At 36.0% G+C, this 21,617-nt stretch overlaps 1 long non-coding RNA gene across 1 annotated transcript in view; it reads right to left on the minus strand.

Annotated features, from left to right (window-relative positions):
* Nucleotides 1–1,364: 1,364 nt before the first annotated feature.
* Nucleotides 1,365–21,617, minus strand: part of LOC131415621 (uncharacterized) — a 46,826-nt gene continuing 26,573 nt past the window's right edge. Inside the window, exons 2-3 of the long non-coding RNA XR_009222500.1 lie at nucleotides 2,701–2,790; nucleotides 1,365–1,480 (exon numbers count right to left, since the gene is read on the minus strand). This is a non-coding gene — a long non-coding RNA (uncharacterized LOC131415621). The remainder of the gene's footprint in view (nucleotides 1,481–2,700; nucleotides 2,791–21,617) is intronic.

The following is a 21,617-nucleotide window of genomic DNA, read 5'->3' on the forward strand; positions in this document are numbered from 1 at the left end:
ATTCCTTCTTGTAGATATGGTAAAAAAAAAAAAAAAAACTTTTAAACTTCTATAATATGGTGAAAATAAAACAAAATATCCTTGCTAGGATGTTTTAGACGAGGTCCTTTGCTGATAGCTCCAATCAAAACATGAAAGGTGAAAGATGAACTGTTTGTTTATGGTTAAAAGAGATTCTTGAACTGTATATAATCATAAGCCCCCAAATATGTTATTTGGGATTCAATTTCTATTTCTTCATAATATGAATGACTTAATGTGTTAAACAATGGGCTAGCCATTTTTTTTTACCCAGTTCATGGTACAATTTTCTTACTCATGTAAAAGTAAATGTATAACTTGTTTTAGTAAAGATGTGGGTTAAACTGCACACCCATTTATTGGTATTTCTAAAGCAAAGTATACAACTCTGAGAAAAATGTATCAGCCCAGAGACTGGTACGGTTATGCTCTTGTAGTGGAAAAGGGGGAAGGGCTACTTCTGCTAATTTCGTATGCTGATTTTGTCTTTGTTTTTCCAATTTGGTCTTCATTGATGCCTGTGCTAATTGAAATAACTGTTATCTCTTGTCCTAATAATCATACCAAGTATTTTTCTCAGTAAGTCTAGTTGTTAATATTACCAGCTTTGTTCTTGACTCACACATTCTCCTGGAAAATCAGAAAAGGCAAGTTCACCTCTGGTCTTCAATCAGGTTCCTGCTCCCCTGCTCTGTCGCCACCCATAGCCTCACTTTCTCCCCCAGGTTTCTGCTCTGCTGGTTTCAATGTTAGGGAATATTTCTTCTTAAGTGTTTTAGCTCATTTGGTCAACACTGATGAAAAAGCTCTGAATCGGCATCAGCTTTTGTTAAGGCTCTCAAAAAGTAGAGTTTTCTGAGGAAGATTGGCCCTGAGCTAACATCTGTTGCCAATCTTCCTCTTTTTTTTTCTTTTTTCTCCCCAAAGCCCTGGTACATAGTTGTATATCCTAGTTGTAGGTCCTTCTAGTTCTTTCTGTGTGGGACGCTACCTCACTATGGCTTGATGAACCATGAGTAGGTCTGCGCCCAGGATCCGAACTGGTGAACCCCAGGTTGCCGAAGCATAATGTACAAAATTAACCACTACGCCACTGGGCTGGTCCCCTGAAAAAGTAGATTTTTATGTTGAAAAGCAAAATAAAAATATTCTACGAATTAGGTTGGGGGGAATGTGAATGACTGCACTCAGTAGGATACTCAAAAACAAATCCTTTCTGTGCCTCCTGATCTCATCTCTTCCCCTCCTTTTTTTCCCCTCCCCCTCCCCCACCAAGCCCAATTGGCAATTGTCTTAGTCTGCCTGGGCTGCTATAACAAAAATGCCATAGACTGGGTGGCTTAAAAAACATTTATTTCTCTCAGTTCTGGAGGTTGGGAAGTCCAAGATCAAGGAGCCAGCAGGCTCAGTGAATCCATTTCCTGGATCATTGATGGCTGTCTTCTTGCTCTGTCCCCATCTGGAGGAAGGAGGAAGAGAGCTCTCTGGGATTCTTTATAAGGGCACTAATCCCATTCCTGAGGGATCCACCCTCATGACCTAATCACCTCCCAATTATGAGGCCCGCCTCATAATACCATCATATTGGGGGTTAGGATTTCAACATTTGAATTTTGAGGGAGACATAATGGACATTCAGTCTATTACACCAATTAAATTCAATTTAAATTCATTGAATTTTATTCTGCTCCAAGCACTAGTCTTAGAACTGGACATATGATGTTTGGAAGAATCTGGTCCTAGGTCTTATTGAGCATGTTGTGCTATAATACTACAATACAGAAGTAAAAACTGCCTGAGGAGAACAGAGGAAGAAGTAACTAAATCAATCTGGAGAACCAAGGCGTAATCAAAGAGTTACATTTCAGCTGAACTTTGAAAAATAAGTCATATTCTGCCACATGGAGTGGGGGAGCAGGGAAGTGTTTCTAAGAAAGGGGATGCCACATGTGCAAAGGCACAGAAGCATGCAAGATCATGGGTCATTAAGGGAACAAAAGGCATGGTGTTGGAGAGGCAGATGATGAATGAATTCAGAATTAGAGATGGGGCCATCTTGGGTCATATGTGCTTTGTTTAGTCCTATCTTGAGGAGCTTTTGGTTTTTTGACTAACCAGGAGTCTCACTATCATCATGCCAGTGGGATTTGTGACATATCTTGATATATGAATATTCCCAGAGTGAGAATATTGCTGTGCCCACTATGGAAGCTAATGACCATATTGCTACTTGTAACTCTATTTATGGGATAATATTTGGATATCACTTAAATGTTCCAAATTAGGGAAATTGTGAAGTTAATCATGGTACATCCATAAAACAGAATATTATGAAATAATTTTAACATAATGATTGTGACATTGAAGAAAATCTCAATAGCATATTGCATTGCTCAATCACATAGCTAATAAATGGCAAATCGTAGTTTAAACTTTAGTCCTTTTAACTCCTAGTCCAATTCTCCCCATCACTAAACCATAAATATGAATTTTTCTTATGAATGAGAAAATACACTCTAGTAAAGTGTTTTCATTCATTTATCTCACAAACATTCATTAAATCATTATTATGTACTCATATTTTTCTTATTAAATGTGACATCTTTACATATAGCATACAGATCTTAAAATATAGCAGGAAAATATTTGCCTAATATTGGTAGAACGTCATTGTAAAACCTGTTTTAAATCCTGTTGGTGTCATCAGGATATGTTGATTTCCTCTGATTATCTTTCTGGTAGAGAATTCAGCAATTGGCACCATGAGAGCTAAACATTTTAATAAGCTAAGCTTATTAAAATGAAAGATCCAAAGTACATTAGCAATCTAAGGAAAGAAAACCTATGTTTAATTACTTATAAGAAATGCAAAATTTATATCCAATCCCCAATCAAAAGTAATTGGATGCAAGATTTCATGAGAAGATAAATAAGCACTATTAATCTGTACGTAATTCATGTAAAACTGGAACTACACTGGATTGATATGACTTTGTAATTTTGTGAGTGTTAATGAAATTTTTAAAAAATGTTTTTTTGCAAATCAGTTTCTTTCTTCTGGCATAAGACTTGGCTAGAAACCTTGACAGGTGTGTTCATTCTCTTAGCTCACTGAGGAACCATTAAATGAATTACTTCTGCTGTGCACTTAGTGGCACTGGAGGTTTAAATCGTGAAAGCATGTTCCTATAAGCCTGAATTATTCCCAGGGAATATTTTACAGGTATCATGAAAAATCCTGCCATTATTTTTGTTTCTTCTGGAGCAACGAAGGAGCAACTTTAGAAAATAAGTGAGCCTATATCTTATTGCCCATTTCTTTTAACCAGAATATTCTTTAGGTTTTTGTGTGTCAATTTCAAATTGCTCAACTCTATTTCCTGGAAAGTCATATATATGACTTTTATTGAAACAGCTTTATTGAGGTTATAACTGACATGGCATAAACTATACATATTTAGAGTGTATAGCTCGATGTTCTGACGTATATACAACCATAAAACTAACATCACAATCAAGAAAATGAACATATTCATCACCCCTCAAAGTTTTCTCAGGCCTCTTTGTACTGTCTCCCTCCTGCCCTTCTTCCTTTTCCCCAAGCAACCACTCATCTGCTTTCTGTTGATATGAGTGAGTTTGCATTTTCTAGAGTTTTATATAGTGGGAATCACACAATGTTTACTCTTTTTATCTGGTTTCTTTCCCTCAGCATAATTATCTTGAGATTTATCTATGTTTTTGTGTATGTCAATAATTTATTGCTTTTTTTGCTGAAAAATATTCCATTGTATCGCTATACTGCAACTTATTTATCTATTCACCTATGGATGATATTCGGTTGCTTTCAGTTTGGGGCTATTAACAAGTAAATAGCTATGGACATTTGTGTACCATTCTTTGTACGGAAATATCCTTCCATTTTTCTTGGGTAAATACCTGTAATAGCTGTGTCATATGGTAGATATGTGTTTGAAATTTTTATGGAAACTTTTATATTTATTTAGTCTTTTTTTATGGCACAGAATATGATCTTACTTTGTAAATGTTCTTACTGCACTTCTAACAAATGTTTACTCCACTTTTTCCTAGGTGGAGCATTCAATGAATGTCAAGTAGGTTAGAACGGTTGAAATACTGTTCAAATCTCCTATGTCATTACTGATTTCTGTGCTTACTTATTTTTTCAATCGAGAGAAGACTATTGAAATTTTGTGCTATAAATATAGATATGTCTTTTTCTCTTTACAGTTCTATAAGTTTTTGTTTCATGTATTTTATTAGGTCCATAAATGTTTGGAATGATTATATCCTCTGGAGGAATTGACTCACATATCATTTGGAAATGTACTTTGTATAATATTAATATGGACATTCCAGATTTCTTTTGATTCATGTTAACATGTTATGTATTTTCTCATTCTTTTGCATTTAAGCTAGTTGTGTGTTTGTATTTAAAGTGGATTTCTTATAGGCAAGTACATAGTGGGGTCTTTATTTTTATCCATTCTGACAGTCTCTCTCTATTAATTGGTGTATTTAGACCATTTACATGTAATGTTATTATCTGTAAGACTGAGTTTAAATCTAATATGTTGATATTTGTTTTATATTTATCTTTTCCTATTTAAATTCCCTTTTTCTTTATTTTGCCTTATTTTGGATTGGGTATTGTTTATAAGTTCATTTTATCTCCTTTGTTGGATTATTAGCTCTCTCAGTGGTTGCTTCAATGTTATTGTATGCATCTTTACCTTATTGCAGCCTGCAGTCAAGTTATATTCTTCACTTTCAGTATAATAACCTTCAAAATTACATTTCCATTTTTTTCCTTCTGGTCTTTGTGTTACAGGTGTTGTACATTTCACTTCTATTTATGTTACATTGCTTTTGTTTTACATTCGATTTTTTAAATAGATGCAAGTAATAAGAAAAATGTTTTTTTATTTACCCATGTAGTTATCATTCCTGGTGCTCATCATTGCTTTGTGCAGATAGAGATTTTCAACTGTTGTCATTTTCCTTCTGCCTGAAGGATTTTCTTTAACATATTTTGTACTACAGGTCTGCTGCAATGAAGTTTGATTTTCATCTCTCTGCTTAAAATGTTCACTTATGGATTCTAATTATAATAATGGATTTATTGTTCTTTTACATTAATTATACCATCTGAGACATTTCTGGGTCTATTTTTATGGATTGATTTTTCTGCTCATGTGGGCCACATTTTTCTTGCTTCTTTGTGTGCCTGTTGATTTTTTACCGGCAGCTAGATGTTGTGACTGTTACCTTACTGTGTAAGGGTATTTCCTATAAATAATTCTTGAGCATTTTTCCAAGATTCAGCTAGCTGGAAGAGTTTAACCCACTCAAGTATTGCTTTTAAACTTTGCTATGCAGGGCCAGAATAATATTGCATGTGGGCCTAGTTCTTCCCGCTATTGAGGCAAAACCCTTCTGAAGACTCTCCTTAGTATCCCATAATTATGAGATTTTCCACTCTGGCTGGTGGGAGCAGGATCTCCTCTCAGCCATGTGTGATATCCAGGGACTGTACCCTCGAGTCTTTTCTGGGCATTCTTTTACCAGTCTCAGTAGATCCTTCATACACATGCAATGATTAACATTCAGCTAAAGCCTCAAAGGAGCCCCCTGAAGACATCTGGAGCTCTCTCTGTCTCTGTCTCTGCCTCTGTCTCTGTCTCTCTCTCAAGAATAATTCTTGATCACTCCAGAAATTCTAAGAGAATGGATTTTAAGACATAGAAGTATCATAAAATAGAAATATTCTAATATAACAGTAATTTCTTTTTATACAAAAGACTCCAAAGAAAATAATTCATTAGTTTCTTTCAGTCAACATGTACTACTAAATACAAACTATTACTTGACACCATTCTAAGTATTGTATAGATGTATAAGAGGTGGTATTTTAGCTCAAATATCTACAATATGATATGTGTACAAAAGTGTTGGAAATTTCCACTCTAGGAAATTATGGGAAACAGTATTATCTCATAAAACACATACTTTGAAATCAAGCCTGCATTCAAATCCTGTTTTTGCCATTTACTAGCAATAATACAGACAACTCAATTAACAAATATTTTGCCTTGTGGATCTTATATTCTAGTGGTAAACAATGAATAAATGAACTAGGACATATACAATATACCATATGTTAAAAAGCTCTATGAAAAAATAAAACTGGGTAAGAGAGATAGGGAGTAAGGAAGGTTAAAGTATATGGCAGGTGCTTTTTTTAATAGAGTTTTTAAAGAAGAACTTGTGATAATTGTGTCATTTGAACAGTGTCTAAAGGAAGTAAGGAAGTGAATCAATTAGATATTTGGGTGAAGAGAGTTCTAGGAGAAGAAAACAGCAAATATAAATACTTTAAGGTAGTGGCAAGTTTGATGTATTCAGATAAAGAAGAAGCCCTATATAGTTGAAGTAAAAGAGGGAGAGAACAGGAGATAAGATCAGAAGATCATCTAGGCCATTTGAAGGACTTTGGTATCTGTGCTGAACACTGGGCAGGCATTTTAGTAGATAGTGCAATATAGTGATGAATAAGACTTACATTGTTCCTAATGTCAGAGAGTTTAAAACCAATCAAAGAACAGAAAATCCTCCCTCCCTAGATGTTACTTGAAAGGTACAGAGATTTTAGGTAAATTATTTAAGTAAATTTCAAGTAAATTTATTAATGCCATTTGCCTGCTAAGAACAAAACTTATATTTGAACTCATCATTTTATTCAAGAACTCCTATTACCTTGAGTTATTTCGCTCCAAACGCCGGCCACATTCATAGATGATTACCTATTGTCTATCATTCCTCAATTCTTGTCTGCCATAATTGTCTTCTTTTATTATCTAAAGTAAGATTTCATCCCCTACAACCCTAACCCAAATTGATACATCTACCTTCAGATCTTGAAATATATATTAGGTCCTAACAATTGTAGAATATGGAACAGAATTAAGACATAATCTGAAAAAGTTTCACGTATATTGGACTTATTGTGTAAAGGGAGCACACAAACTGGACCATGTATCTTTCAGAATCTTTTCTGTGGTAAACCTGAATCAGGGTTTTTGAACATAAAGCCAAGAACTTTTTGCACTTTTTCTTAACTTATTAAAAGAATGAAAAGATACTAGGAAAATGTATTTTAATCTTCAAGTTCCTTGCAATTGATAGCAGATAATGTTGGGTTCGTGTTGGAAAATATTTCTTCCAGAGATATTTCTTGAAGGGCATCGATTATAGTCACTTTTATTTTTTCTATTGAAGATGCTCCCTACCTATAGGAGCTTTTGCACATACCAGGAGGACAGAAACAATATTTGACAATGAAAGCACATTCTATTGGACAGCTTGATTGGGAATGGTACATTTATAAGATGGTAAAATTGTAACACACAGTGGTACATTGTAACACACAATGTTTGCCAAGGAATAATGAATAAATTAACATTATGTTTGTCACGATCTGTCTTCAGGAGGTGACACAGAGTACTACAGGACCACATAGTCTCTTGGAGTCCCCGAATGAGTTTCACCTCAGAGTTACCAGGGAGAGACAAGGAATCTCCCAATCTTTGGGTCCTTTGTTCTTGGCAATACACTGTGCTGTTAAACCTCTTCTGGATTTGGCCGCACAAATCTCTCTCAGCTATTCCACAAATTATTTGTTATATCTTCTTCTAGCTGCATTTTTCTTAGGTAATCAGTGAAGCTAAAGTTCTGCTTAAGCAAAATCTTTCTCATTCCTTCTCAGGGTTACCAATATTGACAGGCTCACTTTTTTTAGGGGTCCACACACTTCCAGCTTCATTTTATAATTGCTTTGTGCCCCATCCTGGTTATCACAGCCCCTACCTACAACCCAGGTGGAAACATGGCTCTCAAGACGTGGAGTGTGTGTGCCCGGTGCCCTTGCTTCCATGCACTGGGCTTGGAGTAGGGTCAGAGATAGGCCGAAGGAACAACACCCTTTCTTTCATTTTTAGTTAATTTCTCTCAAAGCTTGTAACTAGATCTACCATGAAGACCAAACCATTTCTTGGTCTTAAAAATTTGGCATTTATTTATGCATACTATTTTTATTAAAAAATTATCAGTTTATATGATAAAATCATCTTTTTCTCTTAGAAAGAATAACTCTTTTCACCTGTAAATTATTAATACGCAAAATCAAACTACTACAATAAAGTTTACACTTCTAAAATATGTTTTAATTTCAAGTATAGTTTTATCAATAAGAGGAAAAGGTATTATTCTTGAATATTCTTATTTATGTTTTATATGAAAAATTGTATATTTTTCTGGACAAGTCCTACTTTTGAGCTGTATTAAAATGTAATAAAATGACATTTGTGGTGGTTACAGTATATTAGCAATTCTTTTTTCCATGCTTCAATTCTACGAGATCAGAAAGAATCCTGTGGTAAAACTGAAGTCTAATTTATGTGGAAACTTGGTATGTCAAATTTAATTCTGTTTGCAGATATTTATCCTCAACTAGCATGAAACAGAAGCGTTTCTTTCCTTTGTTTTAATGTGTCATAGTAAAAAAAAACTACTAAATCCCCAAGGAAAATGAAAATGAACAGCAAGTCATGATTCTCAATCCTGTCAATGGAACCAAGGAGATTAAATGTGCCCTGTTAAGAGCTGCGAAGATTTCATTGAGTTTGTTGCATCTTGAAGCATTCCTAAAACCTGATAAAATGTCCAACTACCACTGATTTAGTCTGGTAGTAATACTGGTACTAGTAGCATGTTGCTCACGTAAGAGAAGATGTGCTTACATTCTTCTGTCAAGAATCCTTTTCCTTGATTACCTCAATGCAGTCAAATACTTCTTTTCATCTGTTTAAATTTCATAGACATGATCCGTCTGTTGTTTTAACTGTTTTATTTCATGATAGTCTATGTTGTTAGTTCATATTTATGATGACTCAATAATCTAAAATTTATCAGCATTGTCTCTACCCTGACCTTTCTATTATTATTCAAATAAGTATCTGCTTTTAGATCTATATTACCTCATCAGTAACTTCAAGTATTTTGCACCCTTCATGAACCAGGATCTATCTTTGAGGTTCACTTTGGAAAAACTAGAGTCTGATTTTGACCATAGCCAGAGGACTGGAGAATGAGAAGGATTTTTTTAAAAAAATTTAGGTATCATCTATTGAGCAAGTCAGCATATTTTATTCATCAAGAATGCAAGAGTATAGGGCCAACCGGTGGCATAGTGGTTAAGTGCGTGCGCTCCGCTTTGGCAGCCTGAGGGTTCACAGGTTCCGATCCAGGGCGCGCACCAACGCACCACTTGTTAAGCCATACTGTGGCGGCATCCCATATAAAGTAGAGGAGGATTGGCATCGGATGTTAGCTCAGGGCTGATCTTCCTCACCAAAAAATAAAGAATACAAGAGTATGAATCGTGGAGTCAGACTAACTGGATTCAAACTCTAGGTCTTCAACTTACTAGCTACCTGACTTTAGAGAAGTTACTTAACCACTTGTACCTCAGTTTGCCCTCCATAAAAGTGTTTTATTTATTTATTATTGGCATAACAAAATTACCTACACCACGGGGTTGTTCTAATTCTAATTAACTTTTTGTAAATTAAGTGGAACAGTACTTCACAAAGAGTGTTATGAAAGTATTATTATTATTGATACTGTTATTAATAATATGAGTCCCTACCACCTAGGTAGGTTATGAAGATATAAAGATGAATCAAATATTTCCCTATGTTGGAAAAAATGTATGGTCCTCTGTGCAAGAAATAAGTAAGCTCCAACATAATGTCACAAGTGTTATATTGTTAGTTTATAAGTCTCACTGAACAAGGTCCCTTGGCTTCTCTCAGAAGGCAAGTGAGAGCCAGCCCTGATGGCCTAGTGGTTCAAGTTCAACTCTCACCGCTTCAGCACTGGGGTTCACTTCCCAGTGGTGGAACCACACTACCCATCTGTCAGTTGCCATGTTGTAGCAGTGGCTCACATAGAAGAACTAGAATAGTTTACAACTAGGATATACAACCATGTACTGGGGCTTTGGGGAGAGAAAAAAAAGAGGAAGATAGGTAACAGATGTTAGCTCAGGGCAAATCTTTCCCTAATTCTGAGGTTGGTCTTGAAATATTACCTGGAACTTCCCAAGTTATATGTTGTGGCAATTCTTATATTTCAATATAGTTTTGAAATGACTCTGGAGTGTGGAGGACAGAATAGACAATAAGAGAGACCAAAAACCTAGGAATCATGAAAGAGATGGGTGTGATATTTCAGGAGGTCAGTGGAGAGTGTTGGTGCAAAGGTCATACCAGTAAGAATGGTAAGCGGAGAATGGATAGATGAGATATTTTTAAGATTTGAGGCTTGATAACCAATTTGATATGGTATGTGATAGAGACAGGTTGATTTAGGATATTTAGGATAATGTATTGGTATTTGTGTTAAAAAAAATTGTCAAAGGTGTTCAGAGATATTTTTGACTGGCTTAATCTTGTAGAAGGGGGGTCTTTACACTGGATTCTAAAGGACAGGTAGATTTCTAAAGCCAGACATCATGGAAAGAAACAGGCACTTCAGGGACTGAGGTTCTTTTCAGCCCTACTTTACAATTCCTCTAAATTACGTAAGAGAAAATTTGCCTTAGTTTCAGCAGGCAGAAGCAAGAATCTAAAATAGCCTCTCAAAGTTCAAATATTTATTCTGACACTTCAAAAACCAAATACAATGTGTCTGAGTCATCTTAGTTTTAAATGCAAAACGTGGAACACTGTTTTCACCCATCTGGAGGAAAACATGCCTATATAGCAAGGCAGAAAGATATAAATTTCATCTTTCATGTCTTACAAACTAAATTTATACTTATTGATGTAGGTATTATATATTTATGCATTTTAATCATCTTTTAAAAAATATTTTATGGAGTAGGCAAATATCAATCATATATTTACAAAAAAGCTGAAGCAACTCTATGGTGTTTGTTGCATGCATATGGCACCAGGGGGGTGTTTCTTATAGTCTTTATAGGTTTTTATGCTTTGGGTGTCTTAGTAAAGTGACATTCAATTTTCTTTTTCACTTTTGGTTTTAAAAAGAGACAACTAAATGGCTTTTACATATGAAGCCATTGACGTTTAAAATGTTTAATATCAATCATTTTAAAAGAAAAATAAGGTGGTGTATTTGGCACTGATTTATAAAGAGATGTTTGTGAATTTCTTAAAATTTTTTTTGATAAGTTACGTAAAATGTCTATTTACATCACTTTTTCATTGTTTGTTCTTGATCTTTTGTATATCCTCTGACTACTACTATATAGTAACTCTTGTTCTAATGTATGCCCTTTATAAAATGTAAGCTTACATGTCAGGCTTATAAAAAAGAGTGATTTTTTTTTAGGAAATGCATTATTTTGGAAACATATGTAAATCTATAATATCACTCTTCTCATCAGTAGATAGACTTCCTAGAGAGCAAGCACAGGTATAGGAGTTAAGATTCGTGTACAACGTAGAAGGCCTATTTATAGTGTCTTTGGGGAAGGAACTGCTCTATATCTCCTAAGTTCAACATTAAGTTCATTTCATAAAGCAGCATGAATAAACTCTCAACTGTTAACGAAATAAATGTGCCCTTTGAGGAAGCACAGGCTCATTTGTCACTTGTAGCTCACTCAAACACTTGGAGGGCTGAAAATATTTCTATGTCCCAAACCTAGATGTATTAAAAAAACTGGTCTTCAGAATGAAATTAATGGAATATCTGATTCACCCTGTTGGCTGTATCAAAATGCAAACTCCTGGGTTCACTCCACATCTAGTGAATCAACTGTCAGTGAGTGGGGGCCCTGGAGTGTGTGTTTTGATTAAGCCCCCCAGCTGCTTCATATGCCTTCTGAAGATAGAGATTGGATACACTTCTCATGTTTATTTGCCCTCTAATATAACATTTTAGCTTAAAAGTATGAAAAACAGTGGTGATTTTGGATGAAAATGTTGGGAAATTGCACTACATATGGTGTCTTGGGTATTTAGAAACTGGGAACTTACCTCTATGGAATGCCTACATGTTAGATGCTTTATACATATTATTTAATATAATCCTAACCACAATCTTATGGGAATAGGTATTATTATATCAATTTTATGGATGAGAGAACAGGCTTAAAGATGTTAAATAACTTTATCAGAGTTACACAGGTAATAAATGGAAAAAAAATTAAGTCCAGTCACATCGAACTTTGAAGTTCTTTCCACTGTATCAGGCTGCTGGCTTGGACGGGGCCGAAGGTGGGGTGGAAGGTTGGGCAGAGGAAGCAAGATTTTTTTGAAACAAACATATCAGATAATAATCATTTGTTCTATTGGTTAATAGAACAAACTGGTAAGGAAGACATTCTTATACCAACTTCACCGATGAGAGGCAAAGAGGTTAAGTAACTTGCTGATAAACACACATTTATTCATCCATTTAGTTATTTACATATTACCTGGCTACAAAGGATGAGACAAGAGGCTGAACAAAGCATGTCTCGTGTCTGCCCTCATGCAGTTTGCAAACCAATTTAAGAGACAAATAGATAAACTGATCTAAACCATAATTTGTGATAAATGCTACAAGAGCAAAAATAACAGGAGATCTCTAATTTAGATTTGGGACTCAAAGAGGATCTATCCAGAGAAGGGACATTTGAGCTAAGAAAGTAGGAGTAAGATTAGCAAAGTAAAGAGTGAGAAGAAAAGTATTCCGGGTAGAGGGAATATCGTGTGAAAAGTCTATGAGGTGGAAAAAAACTTGGTACTTTAGGAACTGGAAGAGGAACCGTGTGGCCAGCACAGAGGACAAGGGGGGAGTGGTGACACGTGATGTTGGGATCAGTGACCAGATCACTTAGGCCTTTGATGGTAAAATGAAAACTTCTTGGCCATTCTTCTATGTTAAAACAGAGATGAAGGGAGCGAGAGTCCAATTTACATCTTAAAAGATCCTTCTGGGTGTTCTGTAGATAGACTAGCTTGGTTATGGAGTAGTTCAAATGAGAAAAATGGATAAGACTCATTGAGAGTGGCAACAGAGACGTAGAAATGGAGAGTAATTTAAAAAATAAGTTTGGATTTAGAATCGCCTGAGCTTCACACCGGATGCGGAGACAACATAAGGACAAAGCTATGTTGAAAATGATTTCTAATTTTCTGTCTTTAGCAACTGGATCAAGAGAGAATAGAGGGCCATATGCTGAGAAAGGAACACTACGGAGGAGCAGGTTGAAATACAGAAGGGAGGACTTAGATGGGAATATATATATGTGGGCTTTTTGAGCACAAAGATGGTATTTTAATCCATGACAATAAAGAGCTCACCTAAGGCAACAGTGTAGAATGAGAAACAAAGAAAGCCCAAGAGGTTAAGCAGGAAAGGAGCGAGTAAGTGAGACCAGAGAGACAGGAAGGAAATCAGGAGCATGATGGTGTCATGGAAACCAAGAAAAGAGAGAATCGTAAGGCTGGGATGGTCCCTCATTGTGCTGAGTGTTCCAGAGAGGGCTGACAAGAGGAGGGGTGAAAAATGTTCTCCATAAGATCGGACCTAGTGGATGGTTTTCAGGCCTAGCCTACTTTTGAAAATCTTGGCAGAAAAGTGTACAGGGAATCAGGGTAGAATTTGGAGATTTGGGGTCAGGAGAGGATACTTTTGCAAAGGAATAGCAAATCGAGAGTGCAAACCTAAATCTGTCTACATTTTATCCACTGCATTGCCAACAGGAATTACTGGATTACTATGAGTAAGCAAAAAGTTCATAATGGTGCATCAAATTCTGATTCTGTAAAATTAAAACTGGAAGAAAGAAAGTATTTAAATGGAGGGAGCAAAAAAAATGCTACACAGCTAGTTACCTGTAATATAATATGCCCCAATTGGGGAAGTACTAGAGATTCTTTAATTTACAACAGTATGTTCTGAATGTACCTACATTTGGAGAGTCTTCCAGGATTTCTAGTAATATTATGCCCCAGGCACGTTGCTGAGATTTCCTGTGTTTCTTCCAAAACATTTAACTTTGGAAGAAAAGTGCATTTTTCCTATACGTTTGCTGTATTTTCCCTTAAATTCTTTGTTTTCTTAAAACTATATCCCATATCTACTGCATCCTTGTTAATGAACACTAGCAAAGTTACAATTTCATGGAAATTAATGTTGATTAAAATAGATTTTCTGTCATTGATATAGAAAAGACATGATACATAATTGCTCGTAAAATTTAAGCAGCAATGGTGTGTAAATTGATTCCTTTAAGAGAAATGTGCTGTTTTAAGGTCACTATTTCATGCGTGCATCATTCATTACCCATGGTGACACTGTATTGCCTATTCAAAGTTATCTCAAAGCCAGAAACAAATAAAGAGCCGGGCCTAAGCCGGTGAGAAATGTAGTTTATTAGCATTTTTACAGATTCTTAAAAATAAAGTTTCACTAAATGAATCCACTTGGGAATGGTCTTGAATAGATAATCTTCCTGCAAATCTTTCATAGTAGGATCAAGGATTATGAATTTCACAGCCATAGACAATGTTAAATTTATTTTATTCCAATCTCAGATACACATATTTATTTCTGAGTTTTATGCAAAATCAGCTACCATATATTATGTGCAAATGTTAGTTCATGCCATATTTTAATTACAAAGTAGAATCAGAAATCAATATGTGAAATTTTGGAAAAAGTCTACCTAGTAAATACTAGAATTTACTCACATATCAAAATTCATTGTGATGAAAAACAGTATTTTTTACTGAAATTTACATTTGTCTATTAAAAGCAGTGGCGATAATTTATAAAACCTAAAATATTTTGACAATATAAGTGTTATGAAAATTAAGATCTTTTTCATGTCACTTGACTTTAACAAAGACTTATTAGAATGAGGGCAGGAGCCCAGTTAGTATTGGGATGGATAAAATCAAGTGAACCTGCAGATGAAACCCAGACAGGTCTGATGGGGTAAAGTGGGGACTTAAGAATGAGTCCTTCCAAGATGATTACTGGAAGCCCAGCAAGTAACGCAGAGCAGAAACCAGAAAGAAAGGTGCTGGGAGGTCCCAGTAGGATGGGATAGCTCCTGTAGGGGTTGAAAGTCAGGATTCAGTAATTCATTTACTCAGGGTTGTGGTACATGCCTCCCGTGTACCAGGCAAGCTTTTAGAGGCTTCAGGTAGAGCAATGGACCTTACATTCTAGTGAAGAGGAGAGACAATAAATAATAAACATAATGAAAACGTAACTGGTGGAAAGTGATAAATGCTATGAGAAAAACAAAACAAAACAAAAACAGGTGAGGCAAGAGGGATCAGAGCTGTGGAGTGTGGAGCAGGCTACGCTTTTAGGTAGGATGATGAGCATAGGTCTAAAGGAGAAAGTGGTATCAATGTGATGCGCCTCCTTCCAGGTGAAACCTAGAAGGAGGTGGGAGAATTAGCCACGCAGATACCTGGAGGAAAAGACGGCTGTCTCCAGAGAAGGCTCCAAAGTGGGACGGTGCCTGACATGCTGGTGAGAAAGGGTCAGTGTGAATGAAGTCAAACGAGGCAGAGAGAGGGCACTGGACAGGGTCAGAGATGGACTGGCAGGGCCATCTTTCTCCAGCTTTCTTCTTCCGTGTACTACGTGTGCTCTTTTCTGTATTTTTCCCTTTCCTTAGTTCTAAAAGGAAGGGACTAGCATGATAGGCTGTATCACAAATAAATTGAAGGAGAAAGAAGTAGAAGCCTGATTCTGCAGGATGGGTAGACAGTAGGACTGTGGGTGAATGGCCGCACAGTCCCTGAGGATGTGAAGAGAAACAGGGTTGGACAGATTTGGGTTGAATCCTGCCTTGATTGTTAACTAGCTCTCTGACCTAAAAATGTGACTTAACTTCCTTGATCCTTAATCTCCTCACCAATAAAGTGGGCATCATGACACCTTTTCCCTGAAATTACCACGAGGATCAGATAACGCCTGTGAACAGTTGGGCACAGGTAGAAAGGCGTAAAGTAGGCACCTGTGACAAGTTGTCTTCCTCCCTTCCCTCTCTTGGCTCCTATCACTATTGTCACTGGTTTCAGCTCAGAGGTTATCCTGGAAATAACTTTTGCATTTGAGTAAAAGAACTACAATTCTGGCATTATATCAACAAAAGGACCCTTGAAACAGTTACATGGAATAAGTTGGACTCACAGAGAGAGTAAGAAAAGTATTCTAAAGTTTTTCCCACTGCACATTCAATCCTGTTCCGTGGAACTATTTTTTCGCCAATCCCCATTGGATAAGACCTAGAGAAAGTTCCAGGCTTTTCCTGATCACTTTTAACAAATGTCTCTGTTGGGTGGGCTAACTGCAATGGAAAAGAGGGGCCTGGTGGTCTTGTCATTATTTTCCTGCCTACACTGCCCCTCCCCCACCACCTGGCTGCCTCTGGGAGACAGGAGAGGTGAGTGACAGGTAAGTTCTTACTTGACTGAGATTGTCCTGAGCTGGCATTGTGTCGGGTCTGGCAGAGGTTTAAAACTGACACTTGTTCCTGTGGGGTGATTTTGGGGTTCTCCTGAAATTATGGGACTCTCCCTCTTGCAGATCCCTTGAAATGAATTACTTTATCTGTTTCAACTAGCCATTGATAAGTTCTGCTCAGCCCCAAGGCACCCAGTAGTGTACTCCCAGCTGCTCTCTGCCAGGGTCACCTCACCTCTCCACGGGGCTCTCTTGGACAAGATCTGAGACCAGACATCCCCTGTTTGCCTTGCTTGCTCAAGTGGCCCATTTTTGTGGCACAGGAATTAGTCATGCGTCTTTATCCCGACAAATTCTGGAAATGCAGGCCATCTTCAATGTCTTACTCGGCTCTCAGAGCAGCTAGAATTCTCAAGCTTTAGATTTCTCAGATTTGAGTCTGACACCAATGAGTTCATCCCTCAAGATCCAGGAGACACATAGTCTCTTGAAGCACCTTTTTCTAAGCTTAAAATGAGGCTCAAATGCCTCCCCTGTCCTCTAATGTGGGTGGGATGGAACTCACAGCCCATAGATAACTTCCTCTGGACAAATCTTCCAACATCCAATATTTTAGCTTCTATACTTTAAACCCTGAGTGAGCAAGGAACCACAGATCAAAAACAAGTGCTTTGCCATCTCCTTTCTAAGTCCTGCATAGATATTCTTATTGTGGAGTAAGTAGAAATTCTGACTGGGGAACTTAGCCAAAAGACTAAGAGACTAAGACTGAAATCATACCATTTTGCATCTTGTTTTTGGTGAGGAAGATTGTCCCTGAGCTAACATCTGTGCCAATCTTCCTCTATTTTTTTATGTGGGACACTGCCACAGCATGGCTTGATGAGTGGTGTAGGTCCGGGCCCAGGATCTGAACCCATGGACCTTGGCTGCAGGGAGTGTGCTGAACTTAACCACTATGCCACCAGGCTGGTCCCCCATTTTGCACCTTTTTACACTGTTTTCTCAAGAAACAAAATAAAGAGTGTGTTATTTTAGAATAAGAAGTCCTTGTCTCTCCAACTATCCATGCCACAAATATAAACAAAAGTCAAAAAAAAAAAAAAAGAAAAAATAGCCACCGGAAAGGCTGGGAAACTATCCAAGAAGGCACCAAGTGGGAGAGGTGCAAATTTATTGTTCCTGTCAGATGTATTTAGTATTTGTTTCAAACACTAAAACCATACCCAATCCTACTATCAGCATAATTTATTCTCCTAAGAATAATCTATATATGTTTAATATTCCAAGTTATATAATTATTTCCCTAAGGCACTGATTTTTTATATGATCCCATGTTTGACTCTTTGAAAATGAATCTTTTCCTCATAACTTTCAATATTATTAGATTCAAATAAGTATTTTCTCTTCAAAATAATTACCAAGATAAGAAACTTTCCTCTATTGAGGACAGATTTCATTTATTTGTTTTTTGAATGACTGAATGTGACTTGGATCCAAATCTAATGATTATATGTGATCAAACTGGAAAACAACATTTGTAGGGGAAAAAATTAAAGACTTGACTTTAAAGTGATGAGACTGGTTTCTCATGTATACCAAAAGGATTCTACAAAGAGGCATTACAAACAGTGATATGGAAAAGAGCAACATCCTTGAAGGAGGGGCATTGCTTTTCAAGTTGATTACTTGACAGAACACAGCACTAATTTAGATAGAAATTTCTGAGAAGATTAATAGCATTATTTATCTTCTCAGCTCATATGTCATACATGAAAAGCTAAAACAAAGATAGTTGAATATTGCTGACATTGAAGACTTTATACTTACCGTATTTTCATGTTGATTTTGAATTTGTGCATTGATTTAAGGAAATTCATCTGTGAGTCAATTCTTTAGAACTCAAATGCTCTCTATTTCTAACTCTCACTCATTTATAGTACTCGAAAGACATACAATAATTAGGTGAAATTTAGAAATATTCTCTACCCTACTTATTTTCTTACAACCTTAAACAAATAATTACTCAGAGTTAAGCCTACTAGCATATTTTATGAGCGTTAAATCCAGAAATAAAGATGAGTGACATTCAATGAATGTTAAATATCTCTACTATATACTCTTTTAAAGAGGAAGAAATTAATTAGTTTGCTTTTAGACAACACTATCAATGTTTTCTTTGCTTCTCCCCACAAATGAACAGCAGTGTAGCATTACTTAGATGCAATCAATGTAGTGTTACTTTAAAATACTCACTATTGTTAGTAATGAATGTGTTTCCTAGGAACCAACCATAATATTTATGAAAAGTGGGCTCAAGAAAAACAAGTGAAGTTTTCAACTATTTCAATTGGCGTGGACGTTAATAAATACACATAAAAGAAATGATGTATTTTCAGCACAAATACAGAAAACTGACCATTCCTACTATGAAACAACTATATTTCAGGTTTATCAGACTGAATTTAATTGGTTTGCCTTATCGTCTACTTGTTAGAAATTAAGTCACTTCCCTTCTATAAATGTATCTTCCACAAAATTCTAATATTTGAAATATATTACAAAAGTTAGTTGAATCTATGACTTCTCCTCACAACAAATTTGTGAATAGATTGCTTTCAAATTAATTGAAATTGGAAGGAAAAATTATCCAGGACGATCGTAATAAAATAAGACACAAATAAGCTTCTCAATGAGAGCTATTTGATGTTCACTTATCGTGAATAAAAGAGGGGTAATGAAATCCTCTGAATGTACTTTTTTCCTATCTGGGGACTTATAAAATAGAGAAATATAACAGAAAAAGCCATTTACTAAAAACAAACAATCTTTACATTTAAAATCTATTTATTTTTCGTATATGACTGTAAAGTCACTGTAGTAGACATTGCAGTTGACTCACCAACATCCATTCCATCCCAGGTTATTTTTCTGAGCCAATCATCGTAATGCCTTTCTTTTTTTCTTGCCAATAATTAGTTCAGAAGTGGATGTATGACCCAAATTTTGTGGATTAAAAGTGAAGAAAAGTCAACTGAGAGACCTGAGAAAATTTTTCTCTCTCTTAAATGAGAGTAACAAGAAGGAGTGCTTTATTTTTTCCTCCAGAAGAATACATATCAAGAACTTTTATATCCATCTTGCTACCTTCCTGAATCTGAAGCCAGTACCGAGGATCACAGAGCAGATAATGGAAGTGGAGGCACAGCTGACAGCTCAAACACCAACTCTGGAGCACCTACCCTACGATGTACTTCCTATTACATAATGTAGTATTATGTTCATTTGTTTATTTACTTATGGCCTCCGTCCTCACTAAAGCTTTGTGAAGCAAGGACTTTGTTTTATTCGCAGCTATATCTCCAAAGCCTAGGTCAGTAACTGGTGTGTGGTAGGTACTCAATATTTGCAAAATGAATAATGAACAACAAACTTTGTTACTTTAAAGACAGCTTGAATCAGAGTTTTCTCTTACTTGTAACTGAAACCACATTAATTGATAAAACCATTTTTTAGTGTTCCGAAAAAAATTACTATATTAGTTTTGAAGTTCTACTTATAGCATAGCAAGAGAACATCTGATAACCATGTATTGGTGAAGCAATTCAGAATCTATTTAAGATGTATTACGGGAGTATGAGCAGATGAATACAGATATTGATGTTATTAGCAGCCAGGTTCTCACTGTAGAAAAAGGGAGATACAAATACAAAGGAGGAAGACAAGGAAAAACCTGTGACAATGAATTGGAATTGGAGGTATCATTAAAATATATATGTATGTGTATTTCCACATATTTATGTATGTGTGTACGTATACACATATTTATGTGGATATATTTGGTCGTATGCATTATGTACCTATAGCTTTTAGTTGTTTCCACTGAAAGAAATTATAACCAAGATTCACCAGTGACAACGAGCACACCTAGTGCCCAGAACTTGGTTTCTAACACTATTCCTCACTAAAAGGGACTAGGGCTCCTCAGAGAAATGACAGATTCCAGGGCTGGGGCAGGGAAGGAGCAAGATGGGCTGGCAATACCTTGTTACATGAGAAATGAAGGAACTGCCTAACAAAATGACAGGAGCATGTCACAAGGACACAGGAGCCCAAAGTGTCTCCAACTGGCCAAATCTGGGACACCTGGGGCACTGAAATAACAAAAGAATATAATTAATTATAAATCATTGAAGAAATAGGAATTCATATACCCCTACTGATATTAAATACATAACTAAACAAATAAACTGGAGAGAAGTGTTGACTGGTACCTCTGGAGGAAGTGTTAGAGTTAGAAAACCATCATTTTCAAACCATCATGGTTTGGATTGGTTCATCAAGAAGAATCAATGGATGCTAAATCTAGGTGGGGGGATTTGATGAGGGGTGGAATATATGTATGATCTTAAAATGCCGCCCAACAGATTGTTTATTCATTACCAGGAAAAATAGTAAGTGTAAAGTGAAAAAACTGGATAATCTCTTAAACAGGTTATCAAAATTAATAGCACCAGTAGTAGCCTCCGGATTTGATACCCTGAGAAGGACATAACATTACTTTTGTAGTTTTCCAAGTCAAAATGCTTTCCTTAAGTCTAATCATGAGGAAAAGTCAGACAAATAAAAAATGAGGAGTGTTCTATTACAAAAATAAGGGAAGTATTCCTTAAAAATGTCAATGTCATAAAAAACCAAGAAAGACTGAGAAATTGTATAGATTAAAGGATCCTGGCAAGTAAATGCAACACATTACCCTGGACTAGATCTGGCACTGGAGAATTTAAAAAAATGCTAGAAACGACATTATTAGCCAATTATCAAAATTGACATATAGACATCAGCTTATATAGAAGTATTGCATCAATTTTAAATAACTGAAGCTGATAACTCTGCTATAGTTATGTAAGAGAATATCTTTATTCCTTGGAAATGCATTAAAGTATTTAGGAAGAAAGGGCCATGATGCGTGCAATTTTGTCTCAAAAGCTCTAAACAAAAACAACATATATAAAGAAAGAGCAAATGATAAAACAAATGGGGCAAAATGTTAACATAGGTGAATCTGGAGA

This window comes from Diceros bicornis, chromosome 17 (genome assembly GCF_020826845.1).
Source record: "Diceros bicornis minor isolate mBicDic1 chromosome 17, mDicBic1.mat.cur, whole genome shotgun sequence".
Classification (NCBI taxonomy): domain Eukaryota; kingdom Metazoa; phylum Chordata; class Mammalia; order Perissodactyla; family Rhinocerotidae; genus Diceros; species Diceros bicornis.